This window comes from Pinus tabuliformis, chromosome 5_1, assembly GCF_031772625.1.
Source record: "Pinus tabuliformis cultivar Carrire ecotype Pingquan chromosome 5_1, CPIR1, whole genome shotgun sequence".
NCBI classification, from domain to species: Eukaryota; Viridiplantae; Streptophyta; class Pinopsida; order Pinales; family Pinaceae; genus Pinus; species Pinus tabuliformis.
Window position 1 is genome coordinate 278,862,399 of NC_142305.1, and position 16,929 is coordinate 278,879,327.

The window sequence follows — 16,929 nt, forward strand, 5'->3', positions numbered from 1 at the left end:
TCTGACAGAACATTAAGGCGCCTTTATTTTGTATTCAATGCTGTAATAAATTTCTGATAATAATATCTCAAAGTTGGTGAGAATATTAAGTCTGAGATAACTCAGGACTCAGATATTTTTGTAAAAATCGCAAGTATATATTCACCCCTGGCAGAAGCTCAGGGGGTTGTTGTTATTTTCCTTTTGGAAGTCTCACTTGCTGTAAAATTCTCAGAGAAGTAATGCAAAGGGAGAATGGAATTTCCGAAGCTTGGTGTATTTGATGCGTTGTGATGAATGGTGAATGTTGCAGGATTCCAGAGTGTTTCATAAAACAATAAGTTTTCTTAAATCTCTGTGTTACATGTTTTCGAGTCTTTTGTTCTCTTTTATTGTCTAAATGTTTAAACTTAATAGCAAAGTAGAAGAATAGTTCCAGGATTTAATCACTGATTACCCTGAACTCAATCTGAGCTATTATCCATGTTTTTCTTCAGATACAGTGAATGAAGTGTAATTCTTAATTGCTGCACTTTAAAACTATATCTTTTACAGTGATAGACATCCCTAGGGATTCAAGTTTTGCTCCTGAGGCATCTATCTGTTTCTCATACCTAGTTTGGTGGAAATACTCGAATACTTTAGTGAAAATTCTTAATTGCTTTCACTGGTTTTTTCACCTGTTCGTGTTATAAAACAAAAATTTCGTTGTATGAAGCATCCAAATGGCCCTGCAAGTTTCACCAGTTCACCTCAAGGTTTCTAGACACCTATACAGCCACAGACTCCATTGCCCAATGATATTCGACTCTTTGAAAATTACATCATAAGACCTAAAAGAAACTCTTCAACCAAAACATAAACAAAACCTGTGCATAATAGCTAGCCTAAAACCCTATCATAAACAGTTACAAATCATAAAGAGAGAGCCCTCTCTGATCACAGTTTGGCTAGAAACAGTGATCCAAAGATTGGTTAGTGGTTACCCCGGCCGTATTCCCTTGGGAGTCATAGGGAACAACCTGGGTGCTAACACATAGGAACTCAAACAATCATGATTGAAGTCAAACAGTCACAAGGGTCAGTTACCCCCCTTAGCTATATATAACCCCCTCATTGTATGAGCAAAGGAATTTCACCTTGGCTCCTCCCACATAGCCTTGAGAGTCTGTAGTCTATTCTTGAGGAGTGAGGAACGGCTCCAATTTCCCACTATTGGGCGTAGTGATGTATAGTGTACATATGTCTCTTAGAACTATAGATTAATTTAGAAGCCTGTCTCAAGACGTCACGTTTTCACACATCTTTTGAATCTGTTTGTAACAATATTCTTTAAACATTTCTAATGCATGTTTTCTTACCCTGTACTAAGAGAGTTGAACTACTTTGGTTATTTTAGTACTTACATTATTGAAGATGTGTTGCATTTTTTATCACTGTTGTCTTTCTTGTGTGGAATAATCCGTCGGAAACTAGACATACCATACTTGTCCTTTCTTGATTTTAATGACCATCAACCTCTTCTGGACTACTCCGCTGGACGATATACATGATTTCCCTTGAACTTAGGTTTCCAGGACTGCCGCATCTATTGTGGACTATTCCGCTAGATGCTAGACAGACCCTTTTCTTTTTATGTGTGTCTCTCCTTAAGTGGTACTATTACCTCTAATGTAGAGGATCACTTTTACCCTCTCCCTTACAATAAGAGAACCCAGACACATAGTTACATTATATACTCACCAAGCATAATGACCTCACTTTCTTGAAGTTACAAGAATAAAAATCCCATGTGCTGAATAGAAAGAGCTAAGGAAAACCTCTAAGATAGTGGCAATTGGACATCGTACTGGATGGGACTCCTACACCAAACGCTGTGTTGTATAGTTGGGACTTCAGATCAGGGAGATCCATTGAATGCTAGCAGATCCATCACCACCAACAATACCTTTTGTCCATTCAATTTTCGAGATCTCTTTCTATTCTCTCTCTCTCATACTCTTGCACACTTAAAGGATTGTTGGAGAATGCTTGGAGGACTGTGGCATACTTCGGATATCAAGAAAGAAGGAAAATGAAGAGCGTGAAAGTGAAAGAGGATATCAGGATCAATAGATACAATAGGTTTTTCTTTCATGTGTCCTTGATAGTTTTAGTATACATGACAAATGCATGTGGTTTCTGAGTTATGATTTGTCATTGGCATGGAGGATTATCGGGATTGACGGTGGATTTTCCTAGAATTTCTAGTTTCTTGGGTAGCCATGGTGTTGTGGGTTTTACCTTTTCTTTTCTGGTTGTTTATCATGTTCCTTCGCTTGTGGATTGAGTTACTAGTTCTTCCAATCCTTGGTTGGACAAATGCTCTATAACCCTTGTAATAGCTTGGGTTGATTACTAGTCCTTGAAGCCTTGTGTGGAAAAATTTGTTGAAAGCCATTGGAGGGTTGAGTTACAAGTCCTAGAAACCCTAGTTGGAAAAATGCTCCAGAAGTCCAAGGGACATGGGTTGAGTTACTAGTCCTCGAGGCCTTGGCTGGAAAAACGCTCTCGAAGTCCAACAAACATGGGTTGAGTTACTAGTCCTAGAATCCTTGGTTGGAACAAATGCTCTAAAAACCCTAGACATCTTGAGTAGATACCAATCAGGTGATTGTTAGTGATGTCTGACTATGAGGTTGAATCACTAGTTAAGGGTTGAGGTGGTTTGGCCTTTGTGATACATGGTTTGCTTTGAAATGATTTGTTTCATGAGATCTCACATTCATGCTTGGAGTATGGCATAAGGATGACTGGCTCAAAGAGATATTTGGTTCAATGTAGTCTATGGTCGGGTGGTACGTGGAATTCCCATACTTGATTGCATTTTTCATATTTCAATAATATATCCTTTTCTCCTATCTTTGATGGGTAAATATACTTCTTATTATGTGGATTATATGACGGTTATATCCTTTTTTAATTCTATTATTTATATGCTAGTTATGAGCATGTTTTATAACAACGATGATGCATGGTTCTGTTGAAGCCCCAAAAATTGGATCTACAACAAGGGGGATACCCGCCCGGTCCGGACCTTGGTTGGCAGCTCCTTTTCCGTTTGGTATAGCAGGTCCAATTGGGGATATGGGACCATTTTCACAATTTTTGTGTGCGTGTGAGAAAGATTGATATTTCTGATCTAACAGTTTCTAAATGAAATACTTCTACTCTAATTCTAATATAATAATAAGGAAATTATATTCTAGTAAGCAGAAATATCTAAATATATACTAACTTGGGGTGTAATATTTCCTTTATGTGATCTAAAATGATTTCAAATAACAACTGGTAACAAAGATCATTCAACTATTATGAGAAAAGAATTCAATAAATATGAACCACTTCGTATAAAAAGTTGGGCGAAACAATTGTGAAAAACATATCGCATAGTAAGCTATTCATACACTAAGCATAAATAAATAGTTGTCATTGTACAAAAGTGCCAAATGATAACTCAGGAATTCATACATTAATACATAAATAACTGAAAATGAAAATCACTCTAACACAAGGCAGAAATAGTCAAGAGATAGAAATACCATTTATAACTAGTCCTACTCATGAGCTTCAAGCGATAACGATTTATCTCCTCTTGATCTAACATCCACTAAGAGTACAAAAGTGCAACATCAGTCACAGATATCAAATGCAAACATCAATAAATCATGTTCCATTCATTCATCAAAACCTCCTTAGAGGGTATATAAGTGCATGTTCTGCGGATAAGTTTTTGATAAATTTCAGGACCCTTCTCTAAATGCATGACAAGGGTTAAAATACTACTAACTAAATCTCAAAATAAATTATTACAAAAATGTAGGATGCAGTTTAAATGACCGTCCTAATTTCGGGAAAATAAAGAAAAATTAAACTAAAATTGAATTTGAAATTAAAACTACTTCTGTATTTGGTCCTTGAAATTGCACGCATGCAACATCTGTTTGAGAAGAGTCGGGTGGCTGACTTCCGATTTTAGGTGAGCTGAGAAAACATAATCGACGAGAGCTGGCACCATCTTTTCAGCCGAATTGATGATACACTTAAGATTCATCCATTGGCTATGTGGCTTTACCAAGTATTCCCAATAATAATCCCTGTTTAACTTGGTTAACCCTTGGAGTGTTTCAGCCTTTTCTTGGGCCTTCTACTTCCAATCTTCTTGTATGATCACCTTCTTGCAATTTTCAGGGCTTGTAGATGATTGAGCAATTACAAGCTTTCCTTTTTGAGAAAAATTTCTCAGCTATGCACTAATCGTGCATCAGAAACTGCCTCTGTTTCTTGATCTGGGTTTCCTTGATGCGTTTTTCGCCTTTGACGGTTTTTCCTTCCAGCAGATATAAAGTTCAAAATTTTTGAAAATAATACTTCCGTAAGCTCTTGACCTTGAGTCTTAAACTGTCTATTTCTAATATCAATGTTGTCAAGTATCCACTTCACCATGTCCGTGTATGGGAGAATTTTAGGTCTTGTTGCTATATGGTGCAAGAATGAGGAGCTAGCTCTGTGATAGATGCCTCAGGAGAACTATTTGAGCTCGTGGTAGCAGCAACTTCCATTACTCTGGGATTCTCCTCTTCAAGAAGATTATACATGCCTTCACGCGTAGCAATTCCTGCATCTTTGTTATAGTCCGTGTCTCTATATAAGGGTGTCATTTCCTTTTCTTCAGGGCTCAGAGCTTTGCTTTTCTTTTTAACCTGTGCATTGCTTTGTATCATCCTCTGTTCTTCATTCCTGCAATTCACAAGTGAAGTGAAAATAATAACAAGGAAGGGTGATGGGAATGTTTTAAATGACAAAGACACATCAAATATACCACCTCATGTGAGATGATTTTTCGATAAGCACGAACCCATATTTCATTATTAACTGACAATTACCTCATTTATTAGCATTAAAGCACATAACCAGGTGTCAGCTTAGGGAAAATTCTTTTCTTGAATAGCGATCCCGAAAGATCTGCGATGAAGTGATTTTGTGATTTTCTTCGCAATGTCGCAGATCGCAACATCGTGAAATGATAACATCGCAAAGTTGGTCGCTCGTGGTATCGCATTATCGCATTTTTGTTGTATCACGAGATCGCAATATCGGAGATCGTAGGAACATTATATATGACAATCTTTGTTATTATGTTTTCTGTGACATGCAATTTGCAATCGGCGTCATCGCATATTGGCAAATTAAAATGTTTTCAATGTAAATTGTATTTGCTGCATGCGATGCGATATTATCGCATATTTCAATCTCGCAATGTCTGGAATTATGTTTTTAAGGTGGTCTTCTGTCATATTTTTGCAATGTGATATTTCCTAAGGAAAGATTTGTGTCTTACCTTATCATAATACTTAGATTTTTTTAGATTTTGCAAGGGGGTTTCCTAAGCTTATGATGGTAAGTTTATTTGAAAAGGAAATTTAGGCATAACTTTGATTTCTTAGATTTCTTTTAACTAGGGGTCCCCACTTATTTAGTATTAGGAATAACACTAAATAAAAGGTGGGTTGTTGCTAGCCACAACAATTGGTGATTCACTTGGAAGAACCAGTTATCTCTGCTGCTTTTTGAATTTTCAAAACTGCCAAAACATAAAATTTTCCAGAAAGTTAAACTTTATTATAGAAAGTTAAAGTTCATTATACTTTAACCTGTCAATGACATTTTGTTTCAACTATTTTCCACTTTGATTATTTGCTTCTTCAAGCTAGTCCTTGTATTTACATGAGTCATTACTTGGGTTGTGAAGATAAAACAAAGTATTCTCTGTAAACTAGTTTTAAATGTGCTCATTTGTCGTAGGTAGAGCCTCTGCTGCCAGCAGGTGTTTATAGCCTCGACAGGGTTACTTGTTACCCAACAATGATCCTGTGTCCTACTTAAAGAAACCTACAATTCACAAAGAAGAATCCACATCCACACTCATTGCTTTGATTTTATTTTACTCTTAAATAACAATGTCTTGGTTTGATAGCCAATTTATGACACAGTCATTCACTTGATTTATAACTTCGTTGAACAAGCTGGCTCGTGATGAGACCGCTTGTCTTTAAGATAAAGTGTATCCTTGGATTGTTCCTCTGAAAGTTGTGATTTCCTTAGTAGGCAGGAAGTCATTGTTTCCTTAAGATAGCTCTAGATGACAATAGTAGAGTTTTTTGGAAATAGTTGTTCTACAGAGAATCTTTATTTTGTTATTGATACCTTTCATTGCATTGATATAAAACAATTTCTCACTAAAGGTTGTTTTCAACAAATTTTATGAAGTTAAAACTAGTATCATATCTAGGCTAGAGTTTTTAACTGTATCTTTCAATAATAAAGATCAATTTTTCAAAAGATTTTCTATTTATACAAGCAAAAGATCAAAATTTGAAAGAGAATTGGTGTCTTTTTCGTAAATGCCTATTGTAAACATTCACAATTGGTTTTATTATGAAAAGAAAATAAACTATTCTACAAAATAGAAGAATAATATTCTATGGAAAATATTTCTTGAGTATCTGACCATTAACAGGTAAAGGATCTCTTTTCCCAGTTAAATATTGTAACATGAAGGTAGACAGACCTATGACTTCTACAATTTGAAAAGGACCAAGCCACATTCATTGAAATTTTGTATGTTTTCCTTTTTCCTCATGAGCCTTGTCCCATTATAAAACTAGATCTCCCATTTGAGAATCTTTTCTGGATACCATATTGGAATCAAAAGAGGATTTTACCAATGCTTGATGATGAGCGTGAGTAATTTTAGCCCATTCTCGTTGTTCTTCTAATTTAATTAATTCCAGTTGCCTAAGTTGTAAAGAAGAAGTTGGTGCTTCATCCATGTATTGAACCAAGGCTAAAGAGGGAATTGCCAGATGTGTTGGAAGAACTACTTCTTTCCCATAAACTAAATTAAAGGGAGAAGTGCCGATAGAGGCTTTCTGTTTTATTTGATCTACCCATAAAGCATATATTAAAGACTTATGCCAATTTTTATGATTTTGGTCAATGGTTCACTTAATGATTTTAATTAAGTTCTTATTTGTAGATTCAGCTAACTCATTCCCTTGTGGATAATAATTGGCCGAGTATTTAAGCTTGAAACCCCTTTTGAGTGAAAATTCAGTCATTGCATTACCAGAAAAATATGATGCATTATCAAGCATTAAAGCGGAAGGCAATCCAAACCTGGTGATTATGAACTGATCTATGAATTCAATGATATTTTCAGCGTTAGCTGTCTTGAGTGGAACTGCTTCTACCCATTTGGTAAAGTAATCTATCACTATAAGCATGTATCTATGATGTTTAGAAGAGTGAGGAACGATCTCACCTATTATGTCCAATCCCAACTAATCGAAAGGCTATTCAATGGTAACTGGTTGCAGAGGCAAGGATGGTTTCTTTTGTCTCCCAGCAGCAGTTTGGCAGACTTGATATTTCCTTACGTAGTTATGTGCGTCTTTGAATAATGTGGGCCAGTAATAGCTGCACGTAAAATTTTGTGAGCAATTGCATCTCCAGCGTAGTTTCCACCTGCTGGCCCATCGTGGAGTTCCTGCAAGACTCTTTCAGCTTCAGCTTTCTCAAGACATTTAAGGAGAACATAATCATAATTTATTATGAAAAGAACGTCATTCACAAGTTGACATTGTTTGGCTTTTAATCTTAGGGCTCCTTTCTTAGTACGATGAAGATTTGGAGGAGAATATCCATTCTTTCAATAATAAATAATATCAGTGTATAATGACTCAACATCGCTTAGGCTTACCTCGTACACTTGTACCTCTTCAGATGGATTTTCAGGTATTAGCGATGCTCCTGCCAACATTTTGCAAAAGCCTTGAGCTTTTACAATATTTGCTGGTTTAATTTCTACATCATATTCCTGTAAGGCAGTAACCCAATTGGCCCTTTTCTCACCCACATCCTTCTGTACTAGAAGATTTCTTACCGTTGGAAATGGTACTATGATCTTGGTATGTGTTTTGAGTAAGAAATCTATGAAATATTTAATTGCTTTAAAAACAACGTAAGCTTGTTTTTACACATCTGAATAATTCAACTCAGCTTGTTGTAAATTGGAACTTAAAAAACCAATTGGGGCTTCCACCTTTTCTTAATTTTCTTGAGTGAGTATCACAACATATGATCTATCTGAGGCAAATGTATACAAAATAAAAGGATCATAAAAATTTGGAGTTGCTAAAGATGGAGCATTGATAATTGCTTGTTTGATCAGATTAAATGCCCCGTGTTCATATTGGCCCCATTTAAAGTTTGCATTATTTTTAATCATGGCTTTTAAAGGAGATACGATTCTTGAAAAATCTGGCACAAATCTCTTTACAAAGTTAATATGGCCAAGGAATGATTGCATGTCTTTCCTGTTGTGAGGTAGGGGTACTGCAGAAATTTCCCTGATTCTGTCAGGATCTATGTGAATTCCAGATTTTGACACTATGAATCCTAGAAGCTTTACTTCACTTAATGCGAAAAAAGATTTTTCAGGTTAAGCAAAATTCCATACCTTAAACAACGTTGGAATATTTGTTTTAAATCCCTGAGATGGTTGTTTCATTTTTTGGAATAAATAGTTATATCATCCAAATAGATTACCACTGACTTTTTAACTAGCCCTTTGAACGCGATGTCCATGGCTCTCTGAAATGTGGCACCCACCTTAATCAAACCAAATGGCATATTTTGATATGTGTATGTGCCCCATTTAGTTCTAAATGTTGTATTTAATTGATCGTGGGGATGTACCAGCACTTGGTTGTATCCTGAGAATCCATCCAAGAATGACATTAATTTTGAGCCCACAATTGCCTGCAATATTTATTCCATGGGGGAAAAGGAAAATTATCCTTCTGGCAGGCCTTGTTAAGGTTTCAAAAGTCAATGCAGATTCTAATATCTCCATTTTTCTTTCTAATAGGTACCATATTGGAGACCCATTTAGAATGTCTAACGGGAAAAATTATTTTGGCTTTCAATAAATTATTGAGTTCAGTTTTGATCTGATTTTCTAAATTTGGATGGATATTTCTCAACTTTTGTTGGACAAGTTTTTCATTATCGACCATTGGGATAGTATGTTGGATGATGGAGGTGTAATATGTTTTGAGTTCATCATAATTCCAAGAAAATACACTTTTGTACTGTTTCAAGAGATGGATATAGGCTAATTTCTCTTCAGAGGCTAGGCCAAGGCCTAGGTTGATATTTTGCGGTTTGGCATTACTTCCTAGATTTACTAATTCATAATTCAAAGTTGAACTTTCAAGTTTTGAAATAGGAGATCTCTTGAATCGAGCTTTCAAATCATAAAGGTCTTCTAATTTGACCACTGATTTAGGTATATCATTGTTAGTACTATCATGCTGCAATTCTTGGTCATGTTTATGCTCATCAATTATTTGATTGGTGTAGGATCCTTTAGATGTGAGGAAACTCACGATATCAGGATCGTCATTGAAAATCCTCCAATTGGTAATGTTATCAAGAATAGATGGTCTAAAAATTAACTCAATTGAAAATTGGTCAGGGCTAAAATCTTCTGAAGGAATGAGCTTGGAAGCTACGTTGGCTAAGAGGTCTGCGCTAGCATTCTGGAGTCTAGGAATTGATGAAATATTAAATGCTATAAAATGTTCAGTCAGACCTTGAACTAAATATTGGTAATGCTTTAAATGACCTGATAAATAGTGTATATTATTACATACCTGTCTTATTACAATTTCATAATCTTTGAAAGCTTGCAGGTATTTGACGTCTACTCTGATTGCTTTGTATAAACCTTGGACCAAAGCCTCGTATTCTGCGGTATTATTGGTGCACTCAAATTCGACTCTGCAAGTTAGCATGATTTTATCTCCCTCTGGGCTTACTAATACACATCTTGCTCCTGCTCCTTTGTTAGACTTAGAACCATCAAAAAATAGTTTCCAAGACAAAGATTTATTTACAGGACTATGTATAAAATTAATGCATTTATAACTATCTGTTTGAGAAAAAATTTCTACTTGAGATAAAATATAATTTTCTAAATATGGTGAAGTATGAGCATTAAGATTTCCTAGAAAAAAATCTACTGAATAGTTGCCAATGATATTAGAATTATATGCTACTGGCTCATTTTCTCCCTCGAGTTCTGTTACTATATATTTCTGATCTCATTCGCGTTCAAATTTTATTTGGTTTGGTCTACCATTTTAAGGTAGCCACATGTGCGACCAATCAGTTTATAAATATCCATGAAGTTTTTCTGACCAATCTCTACTAAGAATTAGACCATAAAATTCAGGAATATCAGCAACTAAAATGTCAATAACTTGACATACCTTTGGGTTGGATGATAGCCTTATGGTAACCTGATTTAACTCACCAATCACTTCAACTTGCGATCGATCTAGTTGAACAATGCACACAACAAAAAAAAACATTTGGTTGAATGTTCAATTTTGCGCAAATTGATCTTGGTAAGATATTTGAAGAAGCTACAGAATCGACTAAGCAATTATACACGTTTTTATTGAAGATTTAATAGGTAAGGAGAAATGGGGGAGTATGCAATCTCGATCTTCCTCGAATTAAGGCAATATCATTTGGATCAACTTTATTCATCGCATTAGTTGGAGGTCTTCGCATATTGTGGGAAGCTTGAGAGATTATAGCAGCCGGTAGAGGTGCAACTAGTACAACATGTAATTCTTTCAAAAGTAATTTCTGCTGGTGTTTTGACTTGCACAATTCAAAAAGGGTAATATCGGCCCTAGTATTTTTCATGTCTTCTATGATGTTATACTCCATTTAATCTGAAATAATTAGAGTTTTAGATGGAGTTGATGTGTCTGTTTGGATTGGGCTGGTTTGAGTCGCTTTAGGTGATGTTTTCTTGGCTGCGACTTTATCCTTAGTCATCGAGCTTGCGCTCTTTGGCTTAGGTGTAGGTTGAGGAGGATCAAGTTGATTTCTACTATGAGTACTAACCAGGAATGCCTCTTGATCCTCTTCATCTGGGAGGATGAAATCCGACAAACCTTGTAACTCTACAACTTCCTCTTCATCAGTATGTTCTTCAGTAGCATTTTCCTCTTCTTCTTCTTCTTCTGACTCAGCATTTGAAATAGCGTTAGGAGGTTTAGAATCGGTTGAAGGATTTCCTTTAAAAGGCCTGTATGGATTTTTAGAAGACGTTTCTGCCACTTGTTTCTTAATGTCGACCATTTCGTTAGACATGGTCTTCAAAAATTTTTGTAATCCCTCTAAATCGAATGGATCCTTCGGTTGTTTTTTTCTTCGGATCTTCTTTGAAAGAGACTTTCTTAATTTTCATTATTCCATCGTGTTTTTATTTTCTAGGGCCATAATAAGTTTTTCTACTGCTATTTCTTCTTTCATATTTTCAACTAAGGTTGTTTTGTTAGCCCTATGAACAAAGATTGCTAAGTTTGATGGTAAAGAAGTAATGTACCATTCACTTCGCATTTCTTCACTAGGCTGAGAAGTAGTAGGAATTTTGTTTAAGATTTTGTTGAAACTTAAATTGAAATCTTTCATAAGTTCTCGTGACATGGCTCTAAGGTTAGACAAGTCATTGATCGATGTCGCTGTAGACCTGTCATCACCAAACTTGGTCAGATATTGTTCATGGAAGATGTTCCAATTAGTAATAGATCCAAATGGTAATGAAAAATACCATGATCTGGTTGTTCCTTGTAGAGTATAAGGAAAAAGTCGAACAACAACATCTTCATTAACAACTCCATTGAGATTTATGGATAGCATAAAGTTATTTATATGTTCTTCCGCTAGCATGCCTGACTCAAGATTAAACTTAGGTAGCCATTTTTCAGGATAGGGTGGTAACTGACTCAAGGGTGCAGGCATTAAGACTACCCCTAAGTTATCCCATGGAGTTTGGGCCATCGTTGAACTGATAACAGAGGAAAGTGGATGATCCTTGCGGTTCAGAGGATGAGGATATTATTACTCCAGATGGTTGAGAAGGAGTTGGGGAAGTTCCAATAGGCTGATGGAAAATGATTTGAAGTGGAGGAGTGGATGGTTGACTTCGAACTGAAGAGGTTGAGATGGATGATGATGATGAAAGAGTCTCACTATCGGATCCTTTAGGAGACTTCCTTGCTCTCTTCCTATTAGGTAGAGCTAATTCGGTTGGCTGAACACCAAACTTTTCACTCTTTAACTTGGTAAGAGGATGAGCAAGATTATATTACGAAGTCACGCTGCCTTGAGATTTATCAAATTTCTTAGGAGATATAGAAAATCGCTGAAGTTTTTGAATCAAGGATTCAACTTTAGGAGGTTTGATAGTAGATTGTTCTAAAAAGTCAAGGTTTGTAGCAACGGTTGTTGCTCCAACGACTTCTGACTCTGGATTTAAAGATTCTAAATGCAACAGAGAAGTTGGGGGAGATGGTGAGGGTGATTTACTCTCAGAACGGTATTTAGATTTAGATTTGCTTGCCATTCATAGTTCATGGCCCTCCTTCTAGTTTCAAATATGTTGAAGCCCTGAAAATCAGGTCTATAACAAGGGGGATACCCGCCCAGTCCGGACCTTGGTTGGCAGCTCCTTTTCCGTTTGGTATAGCGGGTCTGACTGGGGATATGGGACCGATTTCCAAATTTTTGTGTATGTGTGAGAAAGGTTGATATTTTTGATCTAACAATTTCTAAATGAAATACTTCTACTCTAATTTTAATCTAATAATAAGGAAATTATATTCTAATAAGCAGAAATATCTAAATCTATACTAACCCGGGGTGTAATATTTCCTTTATCCGATCTAAAATGATTTAAAATAACAACTGGTAATAAAGATCCTTTAAGTGTTATGAGAAAATAATTCAATAAATATGAACCACTTCGTATAAAAAGTTAGATGAAACAGTTGTGAAAAACATATCGCACAATAAGCTATTCATACACTAAGCATAAATAAATAGTTCTCACCGTACAAGGGTGCCAAATGATAACTCAGGCATTCATACATTAATATATAAATAACTGAACATGAAAAACACTCTAACATAAGGCAAAAATATTTAAGAGATAGAAATACCATTTATAACTAGTCCTACTCATGAGCTTCAAGCGATAACGATTTATCTCTTCTTGATCTAACATCCACTAATAGTACAAAAGTGCAACATCAGTAGCAGATATCAAATGAAAACATCAATAAATCTTGTTCCATTCATTCATCAAAACCTCCTCATAGGGTAGAGAAGTGCATGTTCTGGGGATAAGTTTTTGATAAATTTTAGGACCCTTCTCTAAATGCATGAGAAGGGTTTAAATACTACTAACTAAATATAAAAATAAATTATTACAAAAATGTAGGATGCAGTTTAAATGACCGTCCTCATTTTAGGAAAATAAAGCAAAATTAAACTAAAATTGAATCTAAAATTAAAACTACTTCTATATTTGGTCCTTGAAATCGCACGCATGCAGCATCTGCTTGAGAAGAGTCGGGTGGCCGACTTCCGATTTTAGTTGAGCTGAGAAAACATAATCGACAAGAGTTGGTGCCATATTTTCGGCTGAATTGATGATACACTTAAGATTCATCCATTGGCTATGTGGCTTTACCAAGTATGCATAGTAATAATCCCAGTTTAACTTGGTTAACCCTTGGATTGCTTTTGCCTTTTCTTGGGCCTTCTGCTTCCAATCTGCCTGTATCATCACTTTCTTGTAATTTTCGGGGCTTGCAGGTGATTGAGCAATTAACAACTTTCCTTTTTGAAAAAACTTTCTCAGTAATGCGCGATTAGTGCTAGGTGCTAATCGTGCATCGGAAACTGCCTCCATTTCTTGATCCGGGTTTCCTTGATGTGTTTTTTGTCTTTTATGCTTTTTCCTTCCAACAGATATAAATTTCAAAATTTGTGAAAATAATACTTCCGTAAGCTCTTGAACTTGAGTCTTAAACTGTCTATTTCTTATATCAAAGTTGTCCAGTATCCACTTCACCATGTCTGTGTATGGGAGAATTTTAGGTCTTGCTGCTATCCGGTGCAAGAATGAGCAGCTAGCTCTGTGATAGATGCCTCAGAAGAACTATTTGAGCCCACGGTAGCAACAACTTCCATTACTCAGGGGTTCTCCTCTTCAATGAGATTATACTTGCCTTCCCACATAGCAATTATTGCGTCTCTGTTACAGGCCGTGTCTGTATATAAGGGCGCCATTTCCTTTTCTTTAGAGCTCGGAGCTTTCCTTTTCTTTTTAACCTACATATTGTTTTGTATCATCCTCTATTTTCCGTTCCTGCAATTCACAAGTGAAGTGAAAATAATAACAAGGAAGGGTGATGGGAAAGCTTTAAATGCCAAAGACACATCAAATATACCACCTTATGTGAGAGGATTTTTCGATAAGCACAAACCCATATTCCATTAATAACTGGGAACTACCTTATTTATTAGCGTTAAAGCACATAACCAGGTGTCATCTTAGGGAATATTCTTTTCTTGAATAACGAGCCTGAAAGATCTGCGATGAAGCGATTTTGCGATTTGCTTCGCAATATCATAGATTGCAACATCGTGGAATGATAACATTGCAAAGTTGGTTGCTCGTGGTATCGCATTATCACATTGTTGTTGTATCATGAGATCGCAATATCGCAATATCGGAGATCATAGGAACATTATATATGACAATATTTGTTATTTTGTTTTCTGCGACATGCGATTTGCGATCGGTGTCATCGCATATCGACAAATTAAAATGTTTTCAATGTAAATTGTATTTGCTGCATGCAATGCGATATTATCGCGTATCGCAATCTTGCAACGTTTGGAATTATGCTTGTGAGGTGGTCTTTTGTCATCTTTTTGCGATGCGATATTTCCTAAGGAAAGATTTGTGTCTTGCCTTATCATAATACTTAGATTTTTTTAGATTTTGCAAGGGGGGTTTCCTAAGCTTATGATGGTAAGTTTATTTGAAAAGGAAATTTAAGCATAACTTTGATTTCTTAGATTTTTTAACTAAGGGTCCCCACTTATTTAGTACTAGGAATAACAATAAATAAAAAGGGGCTTGCTGCTGGCCACAACAGGTTCTCATTACATTTTGATTAGTAAATGAATGAAAAATGAATATATGACCTAATATGATCCAGGTGAATATTGGTGGCCACCTGCCAAGTCCACTTGGACGACCACCATTGTTTCTCTCAGCATTTTCAGTTTCCTTAATTGTAGCATAACTTACTATTTTTAGCAGTTTTTCGGGTCCTAAACTTCTGGAGCCATTTTGAGGCCCTAAACGACGTTTTTTGGGAAATATGGGGGCAATATGGGTCCATGGACCAATGCTGCCCTTCCCAAAGTGGTAGTGCTCGGATAGATATTTCTAACGAGCTATTGTACGCCTCAAATGGAGATCGTATGCCAAAGTTATGACCCCGGGAAGTTGATTTACCAATTTACCCAAACGGGGCCCACATTTTGGTGTTTCATCTCCTAGGGTTAGGTTTTGGAATGTTAAGGGTTTTTCGTTGTTTCTCAACAATAAATAGGCCTTCGAGCCTCATTGTAACATAGTTTAGAGGCATGTAGCCACCACATCTCTTATCGAAGATAAGCTACCATCGCCGTAGCTAGTTTATTTCCATTTCTGGTTGTAAGCTTATTTCAGTATTTTCCATTAATGAAATGAAGTATTATTTCCGCTGCATCTTTGTGTATATGGTTATCTCTGTAATTTGTTGCATTCCTGTTTAAATCTGGATCAGTGGTATTAGAGCGGTCTGCTTTTTCTCTGTTTTTCTTTGCATGTCCCCAACAAGGTCGGGATATAAAGAGTTAGGGCTTGAACTGCTTGAACCTTTGCAAGACCAGCCTCGCAAATCCCGACAGCCTCCCATGGTGGATGAGAAGAAATACGAGGGGGTAGGAGATCCCATCAAAATCATGCTCGAAGAAGCCGTCGAGCGACAATAGAACGTGACGATGGACTGCTTTGCCCAGATCCCTCAGCGGCTACCCAGAAGCGACGCATCGGCTTCCAACAGCTACTCTGGAAACGCCACGCCATTTAAGGTACAAGTTAATTTTCAAATCCCCATATTCGAGGGTCAGATAGACGCTGATGCCGTAGATAAATGGTTAAATCTGCTAGAGGGTTATTTTTCTATTCATGAATTTTCGAGTCGGGAAAAGATTGTTTTCGCTTTTCTCAAAGGAGCCCCCCACGTCAAGGACTGGTGGGAAACCTATTGCGAGGAGAAGGATGAAAGTACGGGCTTACTATTTTGAGGGGCACCCACCTATAATTCTTTCCGGGATGCCATCAAGGAGCAATACTACCGTGTCGGAAGCTATGAGGATGAATACATAAAGTGGACCACGCTGCGGCAGGGAGGGGACCAAGACGTGCCGGAGTTCACCAATCTTTTCCATACCGTTCGCACAAAGTTTGGTATCAAGAATTCGGAGCAACATTTGATACTCAAATACCATGGTTGCTTGCACAAGTACATCCTGGAAGAAGTAAAATTCCTAAACATCTCCTCGCTCGGCGCAACATACTGATATGCCGCCAAGGTCGAGCAGAAGTTTAAACAAAAGAAGCGAGACTTTGGATCTGCGAATCCAAAGCAGGGGAAAGGTGCCCCTAAACCACAAAACAAAGGACAAATCCAAGGCAGGACAGCCCAAGAAAACCCGCCGAAGCTGCAAGCAAAGAACAACGCCATGAAGCTGAAAAAGGACACTAGAAAATGGTGTGAGTTCCATAAGAGCTCCACTCATAACACAAGTGAGTGTCAGGCCAAGCAGTCACTGGTGGCTGAGCTAAAGGTTTCAGAATTAGATGCATGTTCCGAATCTGAGTCAGAACCCAATAAGGGGAATGAAAAAGGGAAGCAGATC